Source organism: Rhamphochromis sp. 'chilingali' (assembly GCF_963969265.1).
Source record: "Rhamphochromis sp. 'chilingali' genome assembly, chromosome: 10".
Taxonomy (NCBI): Eukaryota; Metazoa; Chordata; class Actinopteri; order Cichliformes; family Cichlidae; genus Rhamphochromis; species Rhamphochromis sp. 'chilingali'.
The window spans coordinates 1971511-1994591 of NC_137937.1; the positions used below are offsets into that span (position 1 = coordinate 1971511).

Consider the following 23081-nt stretch of genomic DNA (forward strand, 5'->3'; position numbering starts at 1 on the left):
GTCCTGTAACTGTTCTACTCAAACTAGAAACAAAACAAAATAATGTAATATATGTATTTCATGTCCGTCTTAGTGCATGTGGACTGGTGGTATATAAAGAAAAAGAGGCCATGAAATAGTTTAAGAACATTTATTTCCTTTTGCATTTATCAGACTGGACCTGGTTGACCGCGAGCAGAAACTGATACATTTAGTTTGTTTATTGGTTTTGTTCCTTCAGTTATTATATCGAAGTTCATTCCCATAAATTGGTGTGACAAATAAATGGTTTACAAAGTCACTCTGTGTTTACTCATATGGAATATTTTTACCTCACGTTTGTTAATGAATCAGTGACCTCTGCAGTGGTGCACATTACAAATGATGACATGTAGGGCGGTTTCATGATATTTATAATATTCCAATAGTTGTTGCTTTGGCTCAGCTGTTGGAGGACAGTCCTGCGTGCAGTCCTTTCACTTCGTTGTTCTCATTGTTCGCTCTGATGTGCTAAAATATTTGCAAACAGTTACAGTGTGACAGTGAAATGAACGGTCATAGAATAGCAGAATACTGTGTGTTTACATTTGCTGCGGCCTTTATCTTCCTGGTGCTGCTGCCCATGCACGGGCAGTGTGGGAGCTGATCATCAGTAGTCTGGTATCAAGGACTGTTAGCAAATGAGAAGACGTGGAATACATTTCTGGAGTTGTCATCTGACAAAATAAACTCTTTACACAACGTCAAAGCTGCTTTTCATCTTTCTGTTTTACTAATAGTCACTACACAAAAAGTGTCACGAGTTAAAGGCTCTGAGGGAGCTGCAGACCAGCGCTGTGTTGCTGTTTCGGACGATGAGATGTGAGAACTTCAAAGCCGATGCAAGAGATGTGCCAAAGCAGCTGACCTGTAATGTAAACGTGCCTCGTGAATGCGACACTGCACGGCACACACCATAAGGGGGCAGTAGATCCCTGCTGGACCCCCACGTGACGTATGATCCCACGTGCCACCTGGACCCAGTGAACTCAGCACCCATATGGAAGTACTTGGCCTGTGCCCAGCACATGCTTCTCCTTTGTCCTCACATAACTGGGCTAACTTCATATGGCTGTGTCCAGAAGTCATTCAGGATCACCAGGTTTTGATTTTCCTGCGTGCTACGGAGCAGAGCAGTCAAACACTTGCCCTGCTTCAGATGCCTCCTCTTTATTCCCTTCAGCTCACATAAAGTGGATTTCACCGTTGGCGGGGCTCTGCTGCTGCCCTCTGTGCTTTCTCATCGTTTTAGCCTTTAATAATTTACGTTGAGCCTAGATTTCGTTCGCTGTGCCTTTTTTCTTCCTTCGCTTGATGCGAGCTGCGTTGGCGTTGGACTGCAGGTCAGCCTGCGGAGTGTTTCCAGGTCAGGGAGAAGTGGGTCACGCAGTTCCCAGTGTCAGTGCCTGTAACTTCACAGTGTATGATGACAAAGCCCGACACCACAGGGATAAACAAGCACAGTTTGTGTGGCCCTGATATAAGTAGCAAACGTGTCCATCCGCCGCGTGCAGGCCTCTGTAGATAGTCCTCTTTACTCACAGTTGCAGAGAACCTGCGCTGACATTTCATTTACTCATTTATTTGTACATGAATCCCTCATTGAATGCCAGCACAGTTTACCTGGAGCTTTAGAATTGCAGCAGGCTTATCGTGGCTCCAGTTTATAGACGACGAGTGTTTTGTGCTGCAGCCGAATCCCAGATAAGAGGATTTCTTTAAAAAGGTCGACATTTAGATTTATCCTCTCTACGTTCATCTTCAGTTGTTTTTGTGCTCAGATCAAAGTATTTAACTTTTCAGTTCTTTCTTTCATAACATATCGTAATATTTTAAACACGGATATGTGCACAGAGTTTATGTTCCCTGATAATACACAGATATGTACACAAAATGGATCTGTGGCCCTCTGCTGCTTAGTAAACCAGTAAAGACCCAGGCTGCTCCTCAATGCCCCCCCAACACTTTCCCACTGTAAATGTAACACACACACACACACACACACACACTTTGGGGTCTACTCTGGCTGGAAAAATATCAGTGTGTTTGAAATTTCCCAGCATGTTAACATAACCTTACAGTTACAGCATTCCCACATGTCTGCGTCTCCTCCAGTGACATATGGAAATAAGGCTCAACCCTTAAAAAAGTGTATATATTTAATCATATTTAAGGTGATTATAAACTGAAGTCATAATATATTTGGGTGCTGGTTGTGTAATTACAAAAGCCCCCCACAGCAGCCATGTCCGTTCTGTCCCTGACAGGCTCGCTTCCAGCCTTGGAATTCCTGGAATGTCGTGAAGTATGACTGACTTTGTAGCTCGTTGTATTTCCAGCCTGGCTAAAGGAAACGAGGCGACATTAACAAACAGGAGCAGAAGTATCGCTGAGGCTTTCAGTTAGTAATGGAAAACTCTGGTTGTGGAATTCGGCGTCTGGATCGTGGTGGGAGGACCGCTTTAGGCGACACTCCGAGCCCCCTGCCTACGCTGTGACTGCCCGCACCGAGGGAACAGTCGCCACAACATAACAGTAATGCTAAATAAATGCAAAGCGGCGTCCTCGATGTTCACACAGAGCCAGGATTCAGGGAATCGCCAAACAATCAGATGAAGCCTGGAAAAAAGAAAAACCTGCTGTTAGTCATTGTCAGTGATGCATCAGTCACACGATACAGTGACACCAATAATAAACCAATGATACGATCGTACAGGGAGTGGCTATAATTCTTCCCTTCAATGACATGCTGTATTCTACGATATATTAATGTTCTTAGATTATCCCATGTCCGAGTCTTTGCTCGTGTCACTCTGCTCATGTATGGAAAACCAAGTTTCAGTAAAATTCCTTCTTCCTCACTTTTCTGAGCATTTATTCTCTGATGTTAAGAATTCTCCCCTCACATGTGAGCACGATTAAAACCCAGTGTTTGTACTCGCAGGTGCTGGGACTGTGACAGGCCCACTGTGGGGAAAACCGTCTTAAAATCTTGTCTGTTTGTGGGTTTTTTGTTATGCGTCTTTTCAGACTGTGATCCATTTGTAGAATGAAAGCATTGCTCAGAGGCCTGGAACAAACCTTCGCTTGCTCCCTGTGATCAACTTACATTTTTAATTTAATTGCCATAAAAAAGACAAAAAAGTAGTTTTGTAGATGCATTTGACTTTGATTTTCCCTTAAACCCCCCATCAAACCTCTGTTCATATCAGAACTTTTCTGCTTCAGTGAGACACCCTGATATGTATGCATAAATATATATGTATGCATAAATATATATGTATGCATAAATATATATGTGTGATATGTATGCATAAATATATATGTATGATATGTATGCATAAATATATATGTATGATATGTATGCATAAATATATATGTATGATATGTATGCATAAAAAAGAATCTAGTAATGTTAAGTTATTATAGTGATAATAACTGATTCATTACTGCAGTAAGTCTAATAGCAGATGTTGTAACAACACACGGTGGATTTTTATGACTGTGATAAAAGTCAAAATGTGATATTGTGACAGTCCTTTTGTTAGAGATGTGCTGTTGTGTGGTGACAGTAATTGTACACTAACGGCTGCACAACAACAGTGGATAACAACGCATACAAACAGCCATGTGACGTGCTCGTTGTGCAGACGGTGCAGTATACATGCGGACATTCTTAATCCTGGCTTGGTATGCTTTCAGAATTGCGCAACAATTTAAACTAAGTGATACACTACACATGTAATATGTGCATGAAGTTCTAGAACAAAGGTGTATGTGTTGTGTATACTGACTTCATCTGCCAAGGCAGCATTTGAAGAACTTGCTGCTGGGATCCAGCCACACAGAGAGTTTCAGGATTTATTAGTCCGGCTAATAAAAGGTTCTGAAATCGCATGTTTAAAATGACCGTACTCATCATTAGAGTCCTTGTTGCTCTGAATAGGTCTTATGAACAGAGGGCTGCTGGGTAATCAGCAGCTCAGGGTGTGTCGTGTCTCCGTTTAGCCAAAGAGCTCGTTCCTGTCATTACTGTGGAAGCGTCACAGCTGGATGTTATTTAAACCTGGGTGAAAATCATGACAAATCGTGGCTCTACACACCGCCAGCTGTTAACAGTAAACTGGTATATGTTTGAAAAGGTGTTCACAGGGCAGGGTCAGTGATGGCTATTTAAAATAAATCTTATGTACAGATGCATGCAGGGCTTCTGTGTGTGCATTCCAGTACATCCATTACTCCCATGTTACTGGGACTTAAAGTAGCATCTGCTGCTACTTTGGCAATCTCAGACTTCATGTGTGTCACAATTACTTCTATGAACAATTATATTGCACAACATGAGCTCCCCTCCACAGGAGCCCTGCCCCGGTCACATTCATGGCTTTATTAACTGATCCGTTCCTTCGTTTGATGAACCCACCTTCTCTTCTGTCTTTTTCTTGGAGGCCTTCTACAAAAAAGCTTCTTCTTTAAACCCAGTCGTGGTGTTTGGGTAACGGGGTGTTTGAACCGCAGTCTGCATTCATTGATCAGTGAGTTATTCTGCTGCAAACCCACCGACAGCAATGAATGTTTATTGCAGCCTTTAAGAGTGAGCTCCTCCAGGGGTGCAGCTCCTCTGAGGTCTGTGCAGGAGACTCGATGGTGATCGGCTTGATCCAGAGTCCGTGTGCAGATGTGCAGACTGTTGTTTTGTTTCTTAAATGTTGCAGTTAATAAGAGCAGAACTAAAATGCATCATGGTAGAAAATCCAGAGTCATTTGTGCTGTGGTGTCCCTCAAGGTACAGTCAACGGTCGATGGTTTTCAGTCAGAGCTCAAACTCACCGACAGCGTTGAATGTTCCCCACGGGCACCAGAGAGTGACAACATTTGAATGTGTGTTGAGTTGTACAGTTGTACGAACCTGCAGATAGGACTGTCACGATACTTCGAACTTGATACTAATATTCAGTAAATACTTGATACGTGATGACATTTTTATTATCACAGACGGGGAAATGACAAACTTAAGAGATCATTTTCAAAATATAGATTAGAGTAACACTTGTCTGTCCAGATCTATTGAGCCACAGCTTTGTCATCATATTTTCATCCTGATCAAATACAGTCGCTCGCTGTTTCTGTCTGGTCCTCCGTAGCATTTTCTCTCTTTCAGTCGAGGACTTGAAGAGATGAATAACATTTTTAGACATGAATAGTTGTGAATTAACGCCGCCTTCAACTGAATAAGCTGAATTTATCTGAATCAATGTTGCTTTTTTGACTGTTAATGTTACAGAGTGTCAGTCTTTCAGTTTGTTTTGCTAATAGTCAGCAGAATACTTGAGAAGCTAGTTGCAATGTGTCAGCAAAATTAGCGTGTGTGCTGTTTCTTTGGTTAACTCTATCAATAAACATTGAGTTTATTAGCATTGCTTTCTTTTAAATGTTACTATATGCTAGCATTGCAGAAACGATAGCCATGAAGTTAGCTACTGTACTGTACTTCATTAGCCTGTGGTTGCTAGCTGAGTAGGTAAAATCATTGATAACAGATCTTCTGGGGAAACATTGTTTACCTGGGATGATATCGTTAGCTCATCAGACGGTGTATGTTGGGTCGTAGCTACTGCTAGCTCTGTAGATAATATTAGCTAATGAGTGAACAATTTCTAGCTAAATAAAAAGGCTGGAGTATCTGGTTATTACAAAGCTTATAGCTAACATAATTAGAATATGCGGCTTATCTCATCCGATTTAGGTCTTTGACAGACCTGACCTCACTGTAGTGGTTTCTTACAGTGGGCAGTTCTGCATTTATCTGATATTTATTTGTTTCAGCCTCGGATGATCCCGGAGACATTGTGTGGTTTATCTTCGTGCTATTTTGTCTGTGCTAAATGACTATAACTCGTATTTGCCAGGTAGAAACAGACCAGCTAGAGTCCAACCCTGACTCAGTGACAGGATGGACTTCTCCATCTCCATGTTTTGGTCTCGCACTCAGACTGCAACGCCCTGCGATGTCCCAGCAGCCAGAGGTTTGATCCTGGGACGTACACCTCCTGCCACAGCTCTGCACTGCTGCTGATGCATGAAATCCTGCAGCAAACTGTGGCCATGACAAACCTGCACGGGACTCACTCAGTGGGTTATGTGGACACAGACTAACTGCGTTTGTGTTAACAGGTCAAAAAATGAATCCGTTTAAATCTGCAGGGTGCTGCTGCGAGCCCCTCTCATCAGCGGTGTTACTTTTGCACGGACAGAAAGAGCAGAGCTGGCAGCAGCGCCGGAAGCTTCCATGCAAAGACCAGCCTGTGCGTTTGCTCCACCTCAGCTGGAGTCCCTCTTTAAAGGGTTAATATTGTAATAATATATGAAATGTTGCTGCCAATTGACCTATCTCAAGAATCCTATACTACTTATTGAAATTATTTTAGTTTTAATAATAAACATCAGCAGCTGTACGGGTGTGCAAACATGCTGTTCTTTAAAGGGTTAAAATCCCAAAAGTATCATTAAATACGAGTCGTTTTTAAAAAACTGATATTTTCACAGCTTTTTTGGGGAAGTTGCCGTTTTGTGGTCACGAGTGTCAGATGTCTTTTTTATTTTGACGTTAGATTATTTGCTGCAATCATACAGCAGTTTAAGGGAAGGTGTCTGTCGAAGCGCTCGAATTAAACTACCTCAAACTCTGAGCAGCTGGATAGTTACTGTCTGCTTATTGCAGCTCTTTAATGAGACATGCAGTACATGTTAAATTATTACCTGTCGGGTAGTAAAGAGCTTTTGAAAAATCCATATTTGTCTCACACAGAGACACGTCTTCCCTAAAACTGCTCTAACGTCAGGTGTGCCAGTCGTTTCTGTGTTATGTGGTTATAAAGGTGAGAAATATTAACTTTGAAGGTAATTTCCCACAAAAACGACAAGCTGTGCTGTTTCACAAGCCTCGGTGTCTGTCAGTGTGCGCCGCTGTGTTTGTCTTGGCCTGCGTGGAGCACCTCCATGCCAAAGCACGTTACCACCCTTGTTGGCGTGCAACCTCGAGTGACGAGAAGCCGGCAGGAGCGAGCGAGGAGAGGCGGTGATGCAAAGGTTGTGGTTTCCTTTAATAGCCCCGCAGACACGATGAGCGCCATCGTCTTCGTTTTCACTAAACTACCGAGAAAACTGGAGTGTCTGCGCTGAGCCGGCGCTGCTGTCACGTTCAGCCTGAAGCAGAAAAGAACACAAAAGGAAGCCGGGGTAAAAAATCAGACAAGTTGCAACTGAAAAGACAAAAGATAAGAGTCAGTCAGGCTGGTGGAAGGAGGCGAATGAGCGTGATCAGAGAATGCTGCCGTGCCCCACAGCTGAAACTAGTGCACTGCAGTGTTGAGCTAGTTAGAAATTACTGTTCCCTTTACCCTGCGCTGAACCTCAGCTACTGCTCTGGGAGTGCGCCTTCCTGTGTTCGCCTCTTTGAGGTTGGAAAATCATGCAGTCATGTTTTATTAATGCTCTCTGTGTGTCTGTCTCGCGCTCCGTCTTTCTCTCCCGTTTTGACTGCTTCCCCACAAAAGTGAAGAAGAGATTTGGAACAGCGTGTTTTATTTGTTCTGCATCCTCTTTTCACGTTGAATCGAGCCGCTTTATGTAGGTTGAGGTTTTGATTTGGAGGGGAACTGAAACCGGTTAGCGAGGTCGGGAATATATGATGCAACTCATTGTGCAGAGATTTGTTGCAGTTGTGCAGGATTAGTGTTGAGATGGTGGATGTGCACATTCTCCTGCTTTCTGCATAATGAATGATCACTTTGGGAAGAGAGGCACGATTCACTCTCTGCCACTTTGACACAGTTCACTGACCGTGGACGAGACATCACTGGAATTGAGTGTTGTCGCCCAAAATCATCGGAAACCTGGAATTCTGAAGATTATTTGTCCGTCAGAATTAAATAAAAGGGCCAACATGGCGTCACTCTGATAAATAGGTAAATACTTGTCTTTATTGGACCGTAGCCTGTGAGTCACTTGGTATTCCCACGTGAATTTATGAGCCGTGGTCAGGCAGACGAAACGGTTTCTTTTCACTGATTAAATTCTCCCTCGTCTACCTAATTTCCTGCAGTGTGTTTGCTCTCAGACGAGGTGGGAAGTAATAATTTTTCAGGCCCCTTGGCTCTGGCTTCAATGGCTTCCCCTCCTTGGCATTTGGACTTTTTGGCTGCGAGCCCGAGATGCACAAAAGCTTTCCCCCACTCGACTCCCACTTCCTGTGTGTTAAGGGGCTACGCATCCACGCCATCACCTCAAACCGATGACTTATTGAACAGTTTTAGGTGTGGTTGCACTTCCTTTTTTCCTTTGAATAACACTCCTACTGGTGTGGGTATTATCATAACTGAAAAAGTTTGCATAACTGACAAACTTTAAAAAGGTTTAGGGTGTAAAAATAGCCGAGGGCGAGCATGAGAGGCTGACGGGGCCAGAGGGAAGAGTGCGACAGTGTGACTGAACCAGTGTGAACCCTGCGTCGTCAGCACATTCCTGGGGTTGGACAATGAGAAGCACACTGTGTACTGAGTGGCGCTGCCTGCATAGCTGGCTGCTGTGCAGCCAGGAGTACGTGCTGCCTGAAGTGAGGCCAATGCAACACAGATGCACAAAATTCTGCAAAATGCTCGATGAGCTGGGGAAAAGTGACCAGGGTGACTGTGGCACTGTCCCTTTGGTACCGTTAACCCTGCTGAAAAAGCCCGATGACCTAAACACTTGCTTAAATTGAAAAACGTGGTCTGTGTGGAAATCTGTTCTTAGAGTAGAACAACAGGCCGTGATTTTTATTGGACTGGGATTCGTTCGATTTAAGGTAACTGATCCTGGATTAGAGGCTGAATGATTCCAAACTCCTGGAAACTCGCAGTATAAAATCTTCTTGTGCCCTTTTCACAAATGCAAGGACCCATAAAACCGAACGTATTTAGGAAACGTGTAGTATCGGTTCCTGCCGCTGACCATCCAAAACTGTCCTAACATGTGCGCGTTTCCTCTGACAGTACAAATGTTATGCACCTAGTGTAACTGTAGCCACAGTTAACCCAACACTCCCAGCACAGCTCCAGTGCTTGTTCAAAAATAGGCTACTCAGGCTGGGAGCCTGCCAGCATATGCTCGCACACACTTTCCCATTCCATCAAGCCTCTTGACAATGATCATTATACAGTCCACCGGCGCTGGGAGACATCTCCTAATGGAAGAGCACGAGGAGATTAAATCGCTAAAATCACTTGGGCTGCGAATGATCCTCTTGGTGGGCAAACTCAATCAAACCCAACAAATATGCCTTAATTGCTGTGTCAGTCGCAAAATAGGCTTAAAGTCAGATTGGACGTTTTAATATCTGCTCGATTAAGAAGTTTTATAATGAGATGCTGCAGTGCAGCGGGGTCACTCTGTATCACATTTAGCTGTCACGCGTTTCCAAAACGAGCTGTAATGCTGGCTTCATGCCGTGCATTCGGGATGATGTCACTGGATTGCTCTTATATTGAAAACTGACGGTTCAAGTTGCTTTGATTGGTAAGAAAAATGAGCAAATGACATTTTAAACATTATTTTTGGTATTAATTTGTCTGCTGGCAGCATCGCATTCAAAACACAGGTGCACAAACGATGCCAGAGAGTCTGTGTACAGCGTCTTATTAATGCATTTGGTTTTCGAATATCACATTTAACATGTTTGGGACGTCACAGTGAAGTTCAGTTTGAGTTGAGTCGGTCAGATCACAGTCGTCTCTGCACTACAGCATACCAACATCTACAAGCACTAATCTAAACTTTGTTATGTTGTTTTGGAAAAATGCAAACGTGTCGAGGTGGTGAGACACTCTGCAGCCTCGACTCTAGAAAAGCACACAAAGATGTCGTCATTTTGCATAATATTTAAACATTGATCGTCTGTGACAAAGGTTGGTGCTGCGTCTCAAAGCTCTGGGCTCGGCCGATTTCATGGTTCAGTGTTTGTCTACAAGTACAGGTTCTCAAAATATTTTCTGTGCATATTTCTGAGGATCTAGCAGACGTTTACAGTCGTTCAAAAGCATACTTGCTGAACTTGCAGCGTCCATGCCAGGCCCGCTCCAGTGCAGGGACTTCCTCAGGCGGAGTGCCAAGCCTTTCCAGAAACTCCCTGCCTCCACGTGCCATGGATCATCTCGTCATGGCTCCAGGGGTTTCAGCGCCTATTCCTGCTGCCAGTCCCTTCCTCGGCATTAACCCGTGACTCTTTCTTACCTCTCCCCCCATCTCCTTGTCAGTTCCTCGTCGCAGCAGGCTTGCATCCTCCCCTTTTCCCTGCTGATTGGCGTGCTTCTGTTTTCCCTCTCTCTGCCTCTGCACCTTTGAACCCGGCGTCGATGCACTTGATCGCGTCACGTCAGTCTGGCTGCGGCTGACTTATCCACTTCTGCAGCACGCCTGAGAGAACTGCACTGTATGTCACACTGCTCTCTCTTCTCCAAAGCTGTGTCGGCTCATTTCGGTCGTGAGCACCGAGGCTGATGAATATGTATCTGCGGCTCCTTCTCGCAGCAGTTTTGAGGATCTCTAACAAAGCGGGATGAGAGAGCCCTTTGTGGCTGTCTGCTGGATTTAACCGTGACATTTCTCTGTTGCCTGCTGCCACCTTTTATCTTCGACAGACTCTATTCCCAGGTCGCGCTCGCGCCCCCCTTTGAACGCTGCATTGTCAAAACTCAGACCCGCAATCCGCATTTCAGCTATGATGTATATCGTTATTAGCGTCTCTTTGAGCCTTAGTTGAGTCAGAAATGTTTCACTAACAACACTGAAAGAAACCCAAAAAGCTCACTTATGCTACATAATCCATGTTTTTTAATATGTGGAGTCGCCGCAGTGCAGTGGCGGGAACTCGAGGATCAGCGTTTCCTCTGCACTCCAATTCGCTGCAGTAAATCGCAGCGAGCGGTGAACCAGGCCGTCGCCATCTTCGTCATTGTCATCGTCGTCGTCTTAAACCACCTTCTGCACCCACCCCACCCACAAACAGCGGCTCAGAGCGAGGCGAGCCAAAATTGTGATTTCATATTTGTGTTATCAGTGGGAGGCAGCAGGGGAATGACCTGGATACTGCTCAACCTTTACTCCCGCCCGTGCCGCCTTACAGCCAGGCGCTGGATGGAGCTCGCCCCGTGAGCAGAGCTGCTGTGGGACGCAGTGAAACACCTCGTTGTCACACCAGTGATGAGGGCGTCTTTACTCTGCCGTCCCTCTTTCCTGCACCACCCCGTCCTCCATGTTTAGCGCCGTTCTTCCTAAGCTAAACCGAGCCACCGCGCTCCGTCTGTATTTTGTCTTCGTTTTATTTCTATGAAGCCACGTTACCCGAACATCACAAAGCATTGCGCCCCGTCCCAGCAGGGGATTGTGGGGACACTGTGCCCTCAATGCGCTGCTCTGCGCTTTGTGCTCTGTTGACCCGATCAGCTCCGCCTAAGCCTGAGTTAAGCTCATCTTTTTTGTCCTACTGTATTTATGAAAGACGGGCGAGCGTCGAGCAGATATCGACGTTCGTCGGACGCTGCGGTATAACTCGGGGACGTCTGAGTTGGAACGCCGCAGAGGTCGGAGTCGGCTGATCCTCTGCGGTTTGACGGCAGAGTTGCCGAGGCCGCTGCTTTTCGGATAGTCGCTCGGGGACTTAACCTCCTCCTTTGGCACCTTCCCCCTCTCCCTGTGTCTCGCTCTCTCTAGCAGAGGAAAATCTCTGCTGAATTTGTGTCTCCTTTCAGATTTCTAAGAGGCGTTAAACCTTTCTGGATTAAAGAAGCTAATCTGACAGGCAGAAGATTGTATTAGCCTGAGTGTTGGCAGAGCTTTTAATTTCTCCTCTCCTTTCATCCCCCCCATCCCGACTGCCTCTCCTGCTGACCTGCTCGATGGTATTATTGTGTTTTTCCTTTTGAATTACAGCAAAAACATCCACATCTTCCCGCTAGTCACGCTCCTCTTTCCGTCTCGCACGCTCTCTATCCCACTCCTTCCATATCTCGCCTTCCTACCTCTCTTTCTCTCCGGCTCTTCCAGCAGTGACAGCATACTTGCGTGAACCCATGATTTATCATTTGCTAATCCGTGCTGATTATGGAGCTTTCCACGCGGCCCTTATCTGTTGCTGAGCTCACTTTTCACTCCGTAGCTGCCAATTATCTTTGAGGCAGCCTGCAAACAGACCTGTCTCTGTCAGCCAGCTGCACAAGCGCCACCGAGGCCTCTTACTCTGTATACACAAGTGTGCGTGCACCGGAGCGCTGCCGACAGCCTCCCTGGGCACATGTATTTTTGGTGCTTATTGAAATGTCAGCACTGAAAAAGCTCAATAAGGTCTCGCCAAGCCCCACTGCAGAGGGGAGGGACGGGAAGCTTGGAAAAGTAACCTCCATCGTGCACACTCAAAGCTGGAGCCCGAGACAAAGCCACTGCACCCTGAAGTTTGCGTGTTAGTGTATCAGCATCAAGGTCAGGAGGGATTCGTGCGAGCTGCCACCTACGCAGTCAGGATGGGAGAGCTGGGACGGCGATGCCTCGTCGTGACTCGCCCAACACTTCCTCTAGCTGAGCGGCGGCACGGCCAGCGTTGGCATTTGACAGCACGAGGTCATCGAGGGGAGCGAGGCCTTGCCCGCGGGGAGGGTATGCAGATCACGGCGGTGCTCAGCTGACGCGGCGTCCAACCGTCAGCGTAATGGGAAGTGACATGCACATCAGAGCAATGTGGGTCAGAGCTCCAGACGACCAGCCCACGGCCTGTATCTGCTCTGCCTGTCTAATCTGCTGCAGCTCGACCAGACGAGGCTCCCTAATCGACCTTGATATTCAGTGAGCACGCATTACCATCTCCCCTTGTGCTTCAAACACACTCACGCACACACGAAGGGACCATCTGAGACTTTTAAAAGAGTCAAATGTAGCGGGGTGCCGCGGTACGACGATAATTAATTGTCAGGGAGGAAGGAAACAAGCAAGCGCGGCACGCTTGGCCTCGGGCTCTGCAGCCGTACGCGACAGAGTCTGTTTGGACTCCACGATGTTCACGAACTCACCGAATGTGCGTTTATCCCACCGTCTCTGCTGCTGTTCCTTTGATGTGTTTAATCTCCACTTTTAAAATATTTATCTGAGAGGCGGGATTCAAATGCCGGGCCTGCAGTTTTTCTGCAGTGCGATGTGGACTGAGCTGTGTGTTTTCCTCCAGTGGCTGAAAATGGGTCGAATGGACACACAGCTTAACAGGATTCCCATGACATGGTTGGCGTCTGAAGGGAGGAAGAGGAAGGGAAAGGAAAGGCCAGGGAGGGGGCGTCAGTAGGAAGCAGCGGTGTGGGGAGGGGAAAATAGCAAACTTTTTTTGTGAGTGTTTGCTGAGCACCTGTGTACAGAAAACAACTCCATCCTAGCTGGAGGGTAATGACACATGTGTTGAGGGGGGGGCGGGCTTGAAGTGTTTTGACATTTTCAGCTCAAACAGGATTTTTTTAAGCAGAGGGAAAAGGCCCAGAGGAGTTCAGCCTGCGCAAATCTGCCTCTGCCTCATCAAAGGCTGTAATTTCCTGTTCATTTCGGGCCCCCTTCCCCCAACCCCGAGCTCTCGTCTGCTAATCCCACCTCTGCAAAATGCCCCCACTGTCCCCCCCAATCCCGGGGCCCTCCTGCTGGTGTCCTGCCTGCCTACGCTTCAGCCTGCTCCGCTCCGGGCTGGGGTCTGGGGAGGCTATACGCTTTGTGTCAGCAGGCTTGTGGCAGAGCGTCAACAAATCCTCATTGTCCCGCGCGGGAGTGGTGACAGAGGAGGTGGATGGGAGGGGTGGAGGAGGCATCGCTGTCTGGTTTCTATTCAAAGCCACATATACACACATGTGTGTATGTATATCGCACACACGGGCCTGCGAGGGCACAGAGGGGTTTACACAGCTCCAAGCTTGGGACCAAAGTCCATCCAGAGCACAAGTCGCACTTACACAACCGCTGCCTTCCTGAACTGATCAGCCAATCAACAAGTGATAACCGGACTCGAAGCACCAAGAATCCTAAAAAACACAAAGAATCCCTCGAGTTCACGTTATCAGTCTGTCAGCACAGGACTCTGTAACATGCGATCCTGTAACAGTCAACAAAGTCCTCGCATGCAGACAAAACCCTTGTGTTAGCAGCTGCATGTGGGCCGAAGAGTGTAGTTTCCACACAAAGCTCGTGTTGATTGGAGGCTACAGAGTGTACAACATCAGCTGCCGGTGGTGAGGGCTGAGATGTGTATCTGGCTAACAAGACTCTACATGTAGAGGCATTTCACAGAACGACTCTGTGCTCGTCCACTTCTGTATTTGAAATTAATCTTTTCCAGACCGCGACTGTTTTGTTGTCACCGTCGGTTTTAGCCCTAAAGCGATTACACTCGTCTGTAACAGCTGCTTTTTCTTTGTCATCACCAGCCCAGACTTTATTTTAGCGTCTGTATGTGCGAGCTGGTGTTAAGCCCGTGTGAGGGCTGTGGATGTGTTTTCCTGCAGCAGCCATGATGCACATCTGTGATCCGGGGAGATGTTTTTGTCAGTTGTTGCTACCCCTCACGCACGTAGCTTTTTTTTTTTTTTTTTTTTTTTTTTTTTTTTGCAGTGGATTAAAAGCTTTGGACAAAAGCAGACCGGGACAAAAAAAAAACCTGGGACGGCCTGCATTTCCTGTTACCAAATGCATTCCAAAACCAGCGACCCCCACGCGAGCTGGCGGGGAACCAACGAAAAAGGGAATAGAAAAAACCAGCCTGTGTGAAATCGCAGTTTCTTTTATCCTTCCTCTTTTGTCAGCATCTATATTAAACCACCTCCTACATTTACTCTTCCTTTGCTGCCTTTCTTAACTTATTGACATTTTGAATTGGACAGCGTCAGTATTTCTTCTACACAAAGAGAACATTTAACTGTGACAGCACGGCAAATTATTTTTAGCTCATTCAACTGATGCATCCTCTGCCTGCTGAATGAGCAAAGCATTCTGGGGGTTTCTCAAAGCGGGAGAATTGCAAGGTGAGCACGCCGAGAGGCGGTCATGAAGCAAAGCGTGGACACCCCCTTAACCCCGACCACTCTAACCCTCGTGCTAAAGCCGAGGTGTCACCTCCCTTCCCCTCACGGAGCAGCAGCAGCAGCTGGCTGACCCGTCCCTCCACTGCAGCCTCTAATGGCTGACCTGCCCTGTCTGGCTGGCCTCTGCTTGCTTTTGTGCGCCGTCTGCCTCAGTTCCTCCCCACTCAAACACTGCTGACGAGCCCCGTATTCCCACAGAGCAAGCTGAGGTGAAGAAAAAGGAATATCCAGACAGACAGACAGACACGCAGACGCTTCACAATTTGCACACTTTGTCCCGCACACATAATCCCTCTGCCCCCCCCCTAACACACACACACACACACACACACACACACACACACACACACACACACACACACACACACACACACACAGCCTCTGTCTGCTTTCACAGTTTTGGACGAACCGTACCAAGCACCAGGTAAAGAGTGCTGCTTTAGCTGGAAATGAAAACATTTCTTTCTCTTGTTTTTACTAGTTTAACAATTGTTTAAATAAAATAGCAGCTGTTAGTTTGAGTGAGATTTTGAATGGACTCATGCTCCAATTTGAAAGTACAGCAGAAAGAGTGAAAACATGCTTGAATCCGTCACGCTGGAATTGAAAAAGACAGATGAAGAGTTCAAATACTTACGTCAAGTGCGACCAAAAGTTCAGCGGCAGCGTGAAACTGTGGCGACGTTAGGAGGGAAAAATCAAACGCGAGAGCAAAAAGCTTCCATATGTGAGGAGAAAGCTCGTTTAGACGGGCTGAGAATTCACTGCTGAAATGAGTTGAACGGGTTCCTCTCGCTCACTGTCTGCATGTCTCTCCCACACACACACACACACACTCCTGACACGCAGTCTTTCAGCGTGATCTCTCTGCCTCTAGTGGGAACTCAGCCAGTAGTTTGCAAATACAAGTGCCTTACAAATCTCTCCCCCTCTCTCACCCTCCCTACCTCCCGTTCCTTCCGTGCTTTTACACAGGTAAACAAGCACATGCATTCCCACATGCATGCACCCCCCACTTCCTTCACACACACACGCGCACACACAAGTCTGGCGACGACACAAGTTATTGAACTGCTCCACATTTTCTTGCATGCACTATATATGAGGCGGTTGACGGACAGCAGCACATAGTCATGTGTGCAGCCAGGGCTGCTGCGATTGGCTGGAGGCCTGGGAGCCGAGGGGGGGAGGCGGAGGATGGCTGCGATTGGTCCGAGCTCAAACCATTGAAAGCAGAAGATTTTCTCTGTTGAATGGCTGCTGCTCTGGGTGGAGCCTGAGTGACACTGCTTGGGGAAAAAACCTGCATCCGGAGAGTTTTGTGCCTTTACTGGAGTGTTAACAGCTGTGGATGAATGCTGTGGAAGTGTGTGTGCCACAGCTGGGACACTCAAACAAGGTGGTTTTGGACAGAAAAGACACGTCTGAAATGATTAATCAAACATTAGATAGTGCTCAGTTTAATTCACATGTTTTCTTTTGCATTAGTAAGCTTTCTAAACATGCATCTCATTCATTTTACCATATTTGAAAATGTGCTTTTACTTATTTGTTTTTACTGATCAAAGAAGGAAACAAAGCTGCCACATTAACGATTGGCTTTGGTCAACGCAATGTTAAGAATACATCGTTGATCGATAATGCTGGGGCTGCACCGGTATGTCTAATATCAGAAACGGTCAGTATTGACTTGGATTTTATTTATATGGTTTTTACACGGCTCGAGGTTCTGTGCTGAAGAGCTGAAAGTCATCACATTAAAGAGGGTTTGTTTCTTTAAGTGGGTTCAAATAGAACAAAAACAAATACAGGAAAAAGATGAGCATCAACACTTTTGTTATTGTTATTCCAGGTCAATGCACATCAAAGTAATAATATTTATCTGGCTGTCTTTCATTTACAGATGCAATGCTGTTGTATTTTTGAACCCTGACAAAAACAACAGAAGGAGGTCATGACGTATGATATTAATGAGCCCGATAATCCAGTGGCTCCCACATAAACAGGAAGATTAGGAGTTGTAAAGCCACCAGTCTCAAATGTGTGTGGTTATGTTGTAGTGTAGGTAGCTGTAGTGAGCCATCATGTGGAATGGCGCTGTGCTCTGGTGCGGCATTTATCAAACTGGCGGCTGCAGACTTATCAACATATGCGTCCTGCTGCCTTCAGATGGCTGCAGGGATTTTCTGAGCTGCAGAAGTTTTTAATGCACCATAACCAGCTGTGGTCATCACATACTCCAGAAATCACTGGCTGATGAATTCATACTGATTTACTATCATTCCTGCTTTGAGAACATTGAAAGTTTTGATGACAATTTCCAAACATCTTTTGGCAGAGGCACATTTTCTAGCATTAGGTCATTTACAGATTAAGCTTTATTCTGTTATTTCTGCTCCAACTGTTCAACTGAGATCATCAGAGTGGAAGCAAAGTCACATTGTCCCAGAGCCACAATATCTGTTTTCTCACAAGCACCAATTAAGATGACCTTCATTTGAATTACTTTGCACCTGTTTGTGCCTCTTCCCTCACCTGCACGCCGAGCTTGGAGCATCAGAGCGTCACACACGTGACTGCATCCAGTTTCAGGAATATCCTAAACTGTTACAGTGCTGCGTGTACTGGTCTTTGACTAAACACTAGCACAGCAGGAATCCATCCATTCCACGTATCCTTATCAGAGTCTCCACAGTAGGAATTTAAAACGCAATGTAGGTAACAAAGTCAAAGGTGTAAAACTATGTAGTGTTTCAGAATTGCATTCAAACTCTTTAGAACACTGAATGTAAATGGACGAGTTCTTATATCGACCTTTTCTACTATATCCGAGCACTCAAAGCGCTTTACATCACTGCATGTGTTTTGTAACATCTGTCATTGTTAGTGGAAAAACTTACCCCATGACTTACCCCAAGCAGACATATTGAAACTGTCGGTTTGTATCCTATGTGTGATTTTTGATCATACGTAACGAAGGAAAAATCTCTCGTAAAACCTTGTCATCCTGTGGATGAACTCCAGTTCTACTATTTATGTATATATGTATATACAGTGGGGCAAAAAAGTATTTAGTCAGCCACCGATTGTGCAAGTTCCCCCACCTAAAATGATGACAGAGGTCAGTAATTTGCACCAGAGGTACACTTCAACTGTGAGAGACAGAATGTGGAAAAAAAAATCCATGAATCCACATGGTAGGATTTGTAAAGAATTTATTCGTAAATCAGGGTGGAAAATAAGTATTTGGTCACCTCAAACATGGAAAATCTCTGGCTCTCACAGACCTGTAACGTCTTCTGTAAGAAGCTTTTCTGTCCCCCACTCGTTACCTGTATGAATGGCACCTGTTTGAACTCATCATCTGTATAAAAGACACCTGTCCACAGCCTCAAACAGTCAGACTCCAAACTCCGCCATGGCCAAGACCAAAGAGCTTTCGAAGGACACCAGGAAAAGTATTGTAGACCTGCACCAGACTGGGAAGAGTGAATCTACAATAGGCAAGCAGCTTGGTGTGAAAAAATCAACTGTGGGAGCAATCATCAGAAAATGGAAGACATACAAGACCACTGATAATCTCCCTCCATCTGGGGCTCCACGCAAGATCTCATCCCGTGGGGTCAAAATGATCATGAGAACGGTGAGCAAAGATCCCAGAACCACACGGGGGGACCTGGTGAATGACCTGCAGAGAGCTGGGACCAAAGTAACAAAGGTCACCATCAGTAACACACTACAACGGCAGGGAATCAAATCCCGCAGTGCCAGACGTGTTCCGCTGCTGAAGCCAGTGCATGTCCAGGCCCGTCTGAAGTTTGCCAGAGAGCACATGGATGATACAGCAGAGGATTGGGAGAATGTCATGTGGTCAGATGAAACCAAAGTAGAACTTTTTGGTATAAACTCAACTCGTCGTGTTTGGAGGAAGAAGAATACTGAGTTGCATCCCAAGAACACCATATCTACTGTGAAGCATGGGGGTGGAAACATCATGCTATGGGGCTGTTTTTCTGCCAAGGGGACAGGACGACTGATCCGTGTTAAGGACAGAATGAATGGGGCCATGTATCGTGAGATTTTGAGCCAAAACCTCCTTCCATCAGTGAGAACTTTGAAGATGAAACGAGGCTGGGTCTTCCAACATGACAATGATCCAAAACACACCGCCCGGGCAACAAAGGAGTGGCTCCGTAAGAAGCATTTGAAAGTCCTGGAGTGGCCTAGCCAGTCTCCAGACCTCAACCCCATAGAAAATCTGTGGCGGGAGTTGAAAGTCCGTGTTGCTCGGCGACAGCCCCAAAATATCACTGCTCTCGAGAAGATCTGCATGGAGGAATGGGCCAAAATACCAGCTACTGTGTGTGCAAACCTGGTAAAGACCTATAGTAAACGTTTGACCTCTGTTATTGCCAACAAAGGTTATGTTACAAAGTATTGAGTTGTATTTTTGTTATTGACCAAATACTTATTTTCCACCCTGATTTACGAATAAATTCTTTACAAATCCTACCATGTGGATTCATGGATTTTTTTTTTCCACATTCTGTCTCTCACAGTTGAAGTGTACCTCTGGTGCAAATTACTGACCTCTGTCATCATTTTAGGTGGGGGAACTTGCACAATCGGTGGCTGACTAAATACTTTTTTGCCCCACTGTATTAGGGGTGCAACGATACACAAAATTCACTGTTCGGTTCGGTTCGATACTTTGGTGTCACGGTTCGATATTTTCTCGATACAAAAAAAATGTTTATGCCTTTTTAATTTGTCATTTATTAAATTTTCACGGCACATTCTGCACCACATCTCTGTGCGTTCATCATTTGTTTGAAGCCAGCTCACCTCCTGCAACTACTTTTCTGAGAATACGCGCTTCTTTTGTGGTTCGGACTCCTTCTGACATTTGTTTGGAGGTGGAGGAACATCACAGTAATTGCTTAAAGGAGCTTCTTCGACATCTTTAAGAGTTCTAAACAAATGTCTGTCCTCCTCCTGAAAATCTTATGTATGCACACACCCGTTGCAACTTCTTATCTTGTGCGTGTTTTTTATTTTGACAGCGAATGCGCACCTGCGGACCACTTATGTGCAGCCCTGGTTATTTAGCTCGTCATATTGCAGCCACAGAAATTCTTTTGTCCATGAAACCATAAAGCTGCACTTTCTCTTTGCCTTATAGTCTGATTTGTCATAACCTCTCCGTTTTGTGGTAAGCTTTTCTTTGGCTGTCACTTCTTCACCCTGACCTGTCTTATTTGGCTCAGCAGAACTAAAATATATATCCTGCTGCTTTTACACACGCACTCACATAAGCTCAGCGATTCTCTGCGCGATCAACCTCTCACATGTTTAAGCTGCGGGAGATTTCACTTGTCATGTTTGCATAGTAAGCTAACGATTAATAAGACGATGTCAGAGGAATTGGTGCACAAATTATCATCACTCACAGATCAGTGCTGTCGCTCTCTATACACAGTTCGCACGATTGCAAAGTGAAAGCAAAAAACAAGCGCAAATTCAAACGCGACTTCAATATGTCACATATTGGCAGTGGCTCACTGATGCCAATGACATAATTACCCAGCTACATTTCTGAAAGAATGCAAAAGCATTGACATATATTTTTCCTTCCTACAATAGCCCGACGGGCAGGGCAGAGATAGATTTTGGTAGCCCGACTGAAAAAATCGCTAGCCCCGGGACGTCGGGCTAGCGATTTTGCGAGCCCTGTATCTGATTGAGGAATCACTCATCTTTGGAAAAGAGAGTTTATTACAGAGAAATGTCTCTTCCCAAAATAAAAGCTATACTATCCGCTTCTTCTGGGCTATATTCTCAGCAGCATATTAAACAGCTGTCTAAATGACTCGGCTAAAGTTAGTAGCATGCTTGTTGTTTTTGTCTTTGCACTAGGATGATGTCGGCGTAAATGTGCAGTCATATTCGTTGTGTTCCCACTAGTGCTTTCAGGTTAATCTCGTTGAAATGACCTTAACGCCACAACACGGCAAATCTCCGTTAACGAGCTACCGCCGATCGCCCCGTGCGTGGGGCTGGACGGCCAACACGTTAACGAGCTAACTGCGCTAACACACTAGCTCCCACCATGTAATTGAGCATTGCATGGCACATCCAACATACTGTTTTACTTTAGTCCATGACTCGCTTACCTTCAGGGTCATACTTCACATGAAAACCAAAATAGTTCCAAACGCCAGATCTGAATGAGGTTCAATTTGCCATGTTGCAAGGAGAGCTTAGCTTCTGTCTCGCTAGCTTGCCCTGCGCTCAGTGAATCTGCGTTCGACTACTCTGCCTAGGCTGCACTGTCGAGCGCAGATCCACTGAGCGCTCAACACAGACAGCATCGTCAGAAGGAAAGTTGATAAAATAAATTAAAAATTTTGTATTGTTCGATACATATGCGTACCGAACCGAAAGCACTGTATCGAACGGTTCAATATCGATACGAGTATCGTTGCACCCCTAATAAATAAATAAATAATAAATATATATATATTTATTTATTTATTAAATATAAAAAAAAAACACCAACCGGACATAGTGGTGGTAGACAAACAGAAGAAGACGGCCGTAGTGATCGATGTAGCGGTTCCCAATGACAGCAATATCAGGAAGAAGGAACACGAGAAGCTGGAGAAATACCAAGGGCTCAGAGAAGAGCTCGAGAGGATGTGGAGGGTGAAGGTAACGGTGGTCCCCGTGGTAATCGGAGCACTAGGTGCGGTGACTCCCAAACTAGGCGAGTGGCTCCAGCAGATCCCGGGAATAACAGCGGAGATCTCTGTCCTGAAGAGCGCAGTCCTGGGAACAGCTAAGATACTGCGCAGGACCCTCAAGCTCCCAGGCCTCTGGTAGAGGACCCGAGCTTGAATTATAGAGCACCCGCAGGGGCGAGATGGGAATTTTCTTTTTGAATTTATATAATGTGTATAAATATAGTTGCTTTAGTAAACCAGCCTTATAAACACTGAAGCACGCAGCATGAAAGACAACGGGCCTTTCTTAAACTCTTTCTGAAGCTGGATGTTGTGTGTTTGTGGCTGTTTTGACTTTTTAAATCAGGAATGATTTCGCTCGAACAAACGTGCCGGATACACAAACTCTTATCAAGGTTTTGCTGTTACTCAGAGTGAGAAGGACATTTGTTTGAGTGGCAGATTCATTTGTTGTAATGAACTCAGTTCTTTCATTGTTTTCACCATTTCTTTCTTTCTTTTCTTTTTTTTTTTTGCTGACTACATTTTTACAGCTGGAGCAGAGTTTTTGAAGTTGTTCTTTTTTTGTGGATGTTTGCGTAAATTAAAATTTCATGCTATGCACTTATTATGGTTTGAAAAGGATTGGGATGAGTTCATTGCCAAAATGCTCGCTGTAGTGGAGGTGGTTAAGGAAGATCTGGAGTTTATTTAGCCTGAGCTGGTTTTTGCCCATACAGCACTTGGTATCCTGAGGTTTTTGAGAAAATGTGAGTTTTTGCAAGAAGGAACAGAGCTCGGTTTGTTACGGAGCTGGATTTCCTGAAAGCAGTTTCTTTGAAGGACATGACAGATTTCTCCGTTTGTCTCTCCTGGTGACTCTGTGGTTTCAGTCTTTGGCACATTTGTGTGGCTGTGTTTCACCATCTGATGGATGTTGTTCTGTGACGTGAAGCTTGGTGATTGGTGTGTTTTCTGAATCTCGCTTTGGCCACACAGAAGGGAGAAGACAAGAGGAGAGTGTTTGACTCTCTAAGTTTGGGTTTGGGCAGGCTGTAGTGATGTTAGGAAAGGTCAGATCCTTATTTAGGCACAGGTGGGTCGTATTGGGGTCTTCAATGTTCCAGCTAGCTGAAGTAAGTTTGCCACTATCCATCCATCCATCCATCCATTCGCTTCCGCTTATCCTTTTCAGGGTCGCGGG

At 45.5% G+C, this 23081-nt stretch overlaps 1 protein-coding gene and 1 long non-coding RNA gene across 2 annotated transcripts in view; one reads left to right on the top strand and one right to left on the bottom strand.

Moving 5' to 3' along the window:
- Positions 1-23081, top strand: part of nr6a1a (nuclear receptor subfamily 6, group A, member 1a) — a 124271-nt gene that overhangs the window by 35211 nt on the left and 65979 nt on the right. The gene's annotated exons all lie outside the window — the stretch shown is intronic.
- LOC308404534 lies at positions 4987-16236 on the bottom strand. Its single transcript, XR_013973143.1, has 2 exons — positions 15793-16236; positions 4987-7224 (listed from the first exon to the last, which is right to left on the bottom strand). It is a non-coding gene; the product is annotated as an uncharacterized lncRNA (long non-coding RNA).